This window comes from Gallus gallus, chromosome 17 (assembly GCF_016699485.2).
Source record: "Gallus gallus isolate bGalGal1 chromosome 17, bGalGal1.mat.broiler.GRCg7b, whole genome shotgun sequence".
NCBI classification, from domain to species: Eukaryota; Metazoa; Chordata; class Aves; order Galliformes; family Phasianidae; genus Gallus; species Gallus gallus.
The window spans coordinates 600,259-606,668 of record NC_052548.1 but is presented as its reverse complement, the minus strand read 5'-3'; the positions used below and the strand labels follow the sequence as shown (position 1 = coordinate 606,668).

General features: G+C 46.8%; 1 long non-coding RNA gene across 4 annotated transcripts; it reads left to right on the top strand.

Moving 5' to 3' along the window:
- Positions 1 to 216: 216 nt before the first annotated feature.
- On the top strand, positions 217 to 4,893 carry LOC121107038. 4 transcript variants are annotated; one of them, XR_005840342.1, is made up of 6 exons: positions 1,650 to 1,920; positions 2,036 to 2,174; positions 2,280 to 2,347; positions 2,494 to 2,672; positions 3,031 to 3,146; positions 4,708 to 4,893. It is a non-coding gene; the product is annotated as an uncharacterized LOC121107038 (long non-coding RNA). The 4 variants fall into 4 exon arrangements; XR_005840340.1 differs by adding an exon at positions 217 to 359 and having other exon boundaries at positions 1,737 to 1,920; positions 2,036 to 2,672; XR_005840341.1 differs by having other exon boundaries at positions 1,652 to 1,920; positions 2,280 to 2,672.
- The last annotated feature ends 1,517 nt before the right edge of the window (positions 4,894 to 6,410 follow it).

The window sequence follows — 6,410 nt, the reverse complement described above, 5'->3', positions numbered from 1 at the left end:
CATTCCCATTCTTTCTTAACGTAGAGGGCTGCACCACTGCCTTTCCTGCCTTGCCTCTCTCTTTTGAAAAGTCGCTAGCCATCCATCACAGCAACTCCAGCTGTGTGAGTCATTCCACCTCGTTTCTGTGATTTCCAAGTGATTTTTCTCCTGTTTTTTGATTCCAACAAAAGCCACTTAGGATTATTTTTGTTGTTTTTATTTTTTTAATGGCAGGCATTGTGTTTAACTTAAAAAACTTAAAAATGAACGGACGAAGAATAGCTTTGTTTGCATTCTGGTGAACTGCTGAGGCTTTGGCTGACGACAGCTTTCAGCTGCACCTGAACTAGGCTGGATTTGTCTCCTGCTCTCCATAGGTGAGTATTTCTCTTGCAGACCTTTGAATCAATGATTCCCCTGCTATTTGTCTCTTCTGGTTGCTGGAGAGAAGAGCTGCAATGTCACATCCTGATCCGTAAGGTGCTCAAGCTTGGTGATTGTCAGTAATTCAGGATATGCTTGCTTTTCTTTAAGTGAACTAAGGGATAAGCTATCATGCTGTGCCATTTCTTTTCCTGTGCGTAATGCCAAGGGATAGGGCTGCAGGTGCCTGCTGGTTCACGGGACATCCCAGAGCTTTGTACACAGCTTAAGTGATGGAACAGGAAAGACTCCAATATGGTAAAACGTGATTTCTAGTGTTTTGGTGCGTATATTCAAGTCAGTATGGGTCCATTTCAGACAGCATCGTCTCACATCTGTTTGTTGTCTCATATCAAACGCATTTTTACTGATTTGGCTACATACATACTCCACCCATAGTTTGCGTATTGTCTTCTTAGGGTGAGGTTTGCCTGCTGAACAGCGATACAAAAGAAGCTTAAATTACAGAAGCAGAGAAGCAGAGACAGTCTAGAGGCTCAATACAGTAGGGATCAGTTAGAGTATTACTTTGAAGTTGTTGTGTTCTGGGTCTTAGGTGGGATGAGAGACGGGTGTGGAATGTTACAGCCAAGTGTTTTTCCCTGGTTCATTGCTCGCCTGCTGCCATGCAAGCCAGCTCTTCTTTTCCCTGCCTCTGCTTTTCTTGTTGCATGCATATGCATCGCAAAATCTCTGAACAGATTTATTTTCACGTTTTAACAGTGTATAGCTAGAAGTGGGGCTTATCTCATCATCTGATGGAGATTGGTTGTGTATGGGGGAGTTTGCACGAATTATTAGCATCTCACCAAAAGCAAGGAACAGAAAAAGAAAGAAAAAACACCAAACCACCCTAAAAGCTGCATAAATGACTATAGCTGAGCCAGCAGGAAATATTACCTGCAGTTTGCAGAGTCCTCATTTTGCTCAGCACTGACTGGATGGGGTTAACAGTGACCACTAATGAAGGAGCTCTGCTACCTGTCTGAGCAGTGCTCCAGTCTTTGTTGCTGCGTTATGAATGCACTGCTCCTCCTGCCACATTTCTTCACGCCCTCGGTTGTTATCTGAGCAGTGGTAGCCCCCACGAGCGATGCAGTCAGTGCCTGCTTGCTCCAGGTGCTCCATAAGCACAGCAGAAGGATGCCAGGGGGCTTGCAGGCAGTGTGTGCATGCTGTTGCTCTCTCCAAGAAGCCCCTGTTTTGGCTAGCTGCAGAAGAAACCAATTTTTTCCTTGTCAGATCCTTGCAAACGCAGTGCAAGTGTACAGAACGGTACGGTGTCTAGCTGTCTTTTCGCAGTACGTGCAATGAGGTTATCTATTTTTCAGGCAGAGAAGTGCGTCCAGGCAGTTTGGAGAACTGCTGGCTCAGGCTTCACCTCCACTAATCCAAGTTCAGTCACTTTCCTCTGAAGAACCTGCATCAAGCCGTGGTTTTAAGCTGCAGATGGAGTTCTTCTCGCAGGACTGAAGTGCTGAAGCTCTCTGAGCTCCGAAGGCACCCTGAACTCATGTGAGTGTGACTGGCTGCTTTGCTTTTGGCAAGAGACCCTTTAGAGCCCCAGAGTGCGCTGTGCAGAGTCTCTAAGGAGAGGACTCCTGAGGCCGAATTTATTTGTATCCCACAGGAGGCTTTTTCTTGGTTGGCAACGTGCTTAAAAAAGAAAGAAATGCAAATGGGCATTTCCACGTGACTGTATTCTGCTCAGTGCAGTGTCTGCCTGTGTTGCAGACTGAGCTCCGTGGCATTGCAAAGAATGCACCAAAGTAAGTAGTGCAGGAGAGCATTTTTTCCAGTTAGAATGTTGGCCTTCCAAAGCAGGCCTGCCTTGGTTGCACTGGCTTGCATCTCAGCTGGTGTTCTGTTGTCAGGGTTCCCGTATTTCTAGCGGTTGTCAGGGCGGTGGCTCATGACATCGTAAGGCCGTGGCGATGTGACGGTAAGAATGTCCCATGTCAAGTACAAGATGGCTGTGTGGGACGAGGGGAAGCCATGGCCTGACAGCTGCCCTTCTGGTCAGCAGTGGAATTCTGCGGGGTCCATTAGAAGGCCATTTCTCTGTAATGCTTTCTCTGTTGGTTCCAGTCAAGATGTGGCCGTTGTATGAAGTAAGTTTGTGGTTGCTGTGAAGCTGGGAGGAATGTTGACTGCCTTGGGGGTTGAGAGGCCTTGCAGCAAGATGTGGAGAAATGTGAGGGTGGTCCCCATCTGCACGAAGAAGAGCAAGCGCTGCGTTCTGCACCTGGGATGCGGCAGCCCTGGCTGTACGTACAGCGTGGGGGGGCGAGGGGCTGGAGATCAGCCCTGCCAAAAGGGAGGGATCTGGGCGTTGTGGTTGCTGACAACTTGAATCTGAGCTGGCAGTGTGCCCTGGGCACAGGGTTTGAGTTTGGGTGGTCCTTTGGGGAGCCAGGGGTTGGACTTGATGGTCCCTGTGTCCTTTAAGAAGGCCGAATAGTCTTTCAGTGATTGTTCTGGGCAGCTCACACCACTGGGTGTATAATTCATTTCACTTGGAATTTCAGGGTCAGACATAAATGTTATTATCTGCTTTAGAGAAAGAAGTGGGAGGCTGAACTGATATTTGGAAAAATGAAAAATGTTTAAAATGTTTTTTGCAAGATAAGCCCTCAGCAAACAGTCGTCCTGTTCCACTTTTGGCCAGTCTCAGATGCTTGTCTTCCAGAATGTCTGCGTGTGGATGAATCACAACAGGATCCTGGGAACTTTTAAGAAAGGTAGGAAGGAGGAACCGGGGAACTACAGGCTGGTGAGCCTCACCTCTGTGCCTGGGAAGATCATGGAGCAGATCCTCCTAGGAGCTATGTTAAGGCACACATGAGACAAAGAGATCCGAGACAGCCAGCATGGCTTCACCAAGAGCAGATTGTGCCTGACCAATCTGGTGGCCTTCTGTAGTGGAGTGATGGCTTTGGTCGACGGGGGAAGGGTGGTGGATATCATCTACCTGGACTTCTACAGAGCCTTTGACATGGTCCCTCAGCACATCCTTCTCTCTAAATTAAAGAGGTATAGATTGGAAGGATGGACTGTTCAGTGGAGTAGGATTTGGCTGGCTGGACACAGCCAAAGGGTTGTGACGAATGGTTTTGTGCCAGGGTGGAGGCTGATCACAAGCAGTGTCCCTCAGGGGTTGGTCTTGGGACCTGTGCTCCTCAGCATCTTCATCAGTGACACAGACAATGGCATCGAGTGCACCCTCAGCAAGTTTGCAGATGATACAAACTGGCAGTGCAGTCGATAGTCCTGGAAGGAAGGGAAGCCATCCAGAGGGACCTGGACAGGCTGGAGAGGCTGTGGGTGTCCCATCCCTGGAGGCATTCAAGGCCAAGCTACCCATGTTTGCCTTCTGTAGTTATCAGTGGGGCAAGAGGAAAATGAAGAGTACAATGAAGTACAGAGTGCTTTTCTTGTCTTGTTCAACTGCAAGTTCCTGTTTTCTCAAAGGCAAAAACAATTAAGGCTCAGCAAAAACAATTAAGGCTCAGCAAAAACAGTTAAGGCAGTCATTGTAAGTATTAATTTCTGATGATGGTGGCTGCCTGTGTTCGGAGGTCACACTTAGTTGAAGCACACTGCGCCTGTGGAAATTCTGCTGAGCAATTAGCAAAAATACCCTTGTCATTAGGAAGAAACAAGAACACTGTTGTCCATAAAGTAATCAGTGGCGTTTAAGCAAGTGACACCTCTTTGTTTTACAGGAGAAAAAAACGACAGGTGAGCCTAACATATTAATTAACTGAGAACAAAACGTTAGGAAGGACAAGACTGTGCTTGAGTTTTCCCAGTAATGAGTGCCTGAATTCCAGAGTGGGTTTCTGAATCTTTGTTTCATCCTACGGGTCCTATGAAGGACTGTGCCATCATTGTAATCTGCATCAGAAATGCCTCCTTTCTCAGTGCAAATCCTGCCATTGGATTAAGGGCAAAAATAATGTGCAGAGTAGGACTTCTATAGTACTCCATATTATAGAACTCTAAAGACAGACTATAATACTCTATATTACAGGCACTCTAAAAACAGACTGCTTCAACACACTTGGAATCAGCACACCTTTGAATCTGATGCAAGAGATGCATGTTTGGTTGTTTTGTTTTGTTTGTTTTTTTAAATCTCTTTGAACAGCCAGATCAAGTAGCTGAGCAGCCTCGTTCCAGCTTTTCTGTAAAACTTGAGTCATGAGGAGTGCTTTCTCTAACAGTGGTAGTGTTGGGACACACGCTTCTCTTTTTGCCACAGACTGAGCATTGTTCTCTCTCCTTCTTCATATCTTGCAGGAAAGATTGCTTCACGTGTAATGAAAAGCTAGTGTCCAGAAGATCACTGCGGCCAGATGCCAATTTTGATGCCCTCGTCAGTAAGACTTGTCCAAGCCCTGATGTATGTGAAACTCATCAGGAGGGAATGCTGGCAAGAATCAGCTAACACAGTAGCAGCAAGCTTTCAGTGACAGCGTTAAGGAAGGGTGGACGATTCAGGCTGGGAGCAGGTATGTCATCACCTGACTTGACCACATGTAACTTGATGCTAGAAATACACACGTCCTCCCTCCCTGCATGGCAAGAGATGGCTCTCTTCTCCTGCAAAGGCAGCCGAAGTAACTTCTGTGTGCTGACTAGAGAGAGAAACTTGGTGTCACTCCTTGCAAGTCCTGTGGCAGCCAGATATTGTGTGATGAGAGTTGCTGTCTATTTACTGTGTTTGGTTTCTTTGCTTGCCATGCTGTACACGAGTAAAGGAAATGAATGGAATACGAGATGGTGACCTTGTTTTGTTTGCTTTGTTTTCCTTGCTTGGTTGTTTTTCCTCCTATTGCTTTTCAGTAGTGCGCCTTTTGCTTTGCTTTCCATTGTCTTTGTGTCTGTTTTGTTGGCTCTTTGTCTTAGCTGTTTCTTTCTTTGCATTAGCTTCTTCCTCCCAGAGGAGAGCATTCCTTGCCTTTTCAGAGGATGGTTCTTGGCTTTGCTTGGAGTTTCTCCCTTGCTCTTCATTCTTGGTTGCCTTACCTGGCTTTGCCTTCCTTGTCCCCTTGCCCCGGCCTTGCTCTTCCTTTGCCTTCACTTACCTGATGTGCTCTCTCCCTTGATTGTTCTGTTCTGTCTGTTCCTTTCTGGCTTCTTGAACTGCAGCCTCCTCTCTGGGCTTTCCTGCCGTGCTTGATGCATTTGCAGCTCCTTGGAGTTTCCCAGGTGGGTCACGCCTCCTGGGCCTCCTTGCCTCTTCCCTTGTGGTGCTCTTGTGGCTTTTTCTCCAGCTGGCTGGATCCACGCGGGCCTATTGCCCCATTTTCTCGGCATTGGTGTATGTAGATTGTTCTATGTCATCTTCCCAGGCCTAGATGCTGAGTTTTTGCCTCTTCCAGACTCTGTTGTCATCTTTGCTTTTCCGTGAGAGTGTATTCTGTTCTGTTATCGTTGGTTGCTTGTTTTTGAATTTGGTGTTTGTTGTTGTTTCATTTATTGTTGTTGGCTTTCTTTGATGTGCGTGGGGTTTTTTGTTCTTTTTTCAGTTTGGTGCTCTTTTTCTTTTTTTTTTGCTGTTCATTTCTTTGCACTGTATTTTTTTCCTAGTAGCGTTTCTTTTCCTTTCTCTTGTACTAGAAATTTTAGCTCCTAACACTAATCCAAATGTATAAACCACAAGTCTGAACTCTAAATCACACAGGTGTATGGGAACTGTATAATCACAGCCTGACCCCCTGTTTGACTACCTGAGGCGAGTGCTGAGTCAGCTGCAGGGGCACAGGTGATGGCAGTTTGACCTGAGTGACCGTAAGGGGTGGACCCTGGCTGCAGCCCTGCTAGACCCCATGTAAGGGCTGACTCCCAAGGAGGAAGGATCTCTATCCTGGAGGTCACCCTTAGTGGAGCCCTTCTGCGCGCCCAGGGTACGGGTAAGCTTTTTATGTCATTCCTCCTTTGGAAACGCGCTCATCTCTCTGGTCCTTTACCTATTTGCCTTACAATCTGTTTGCCCTGCA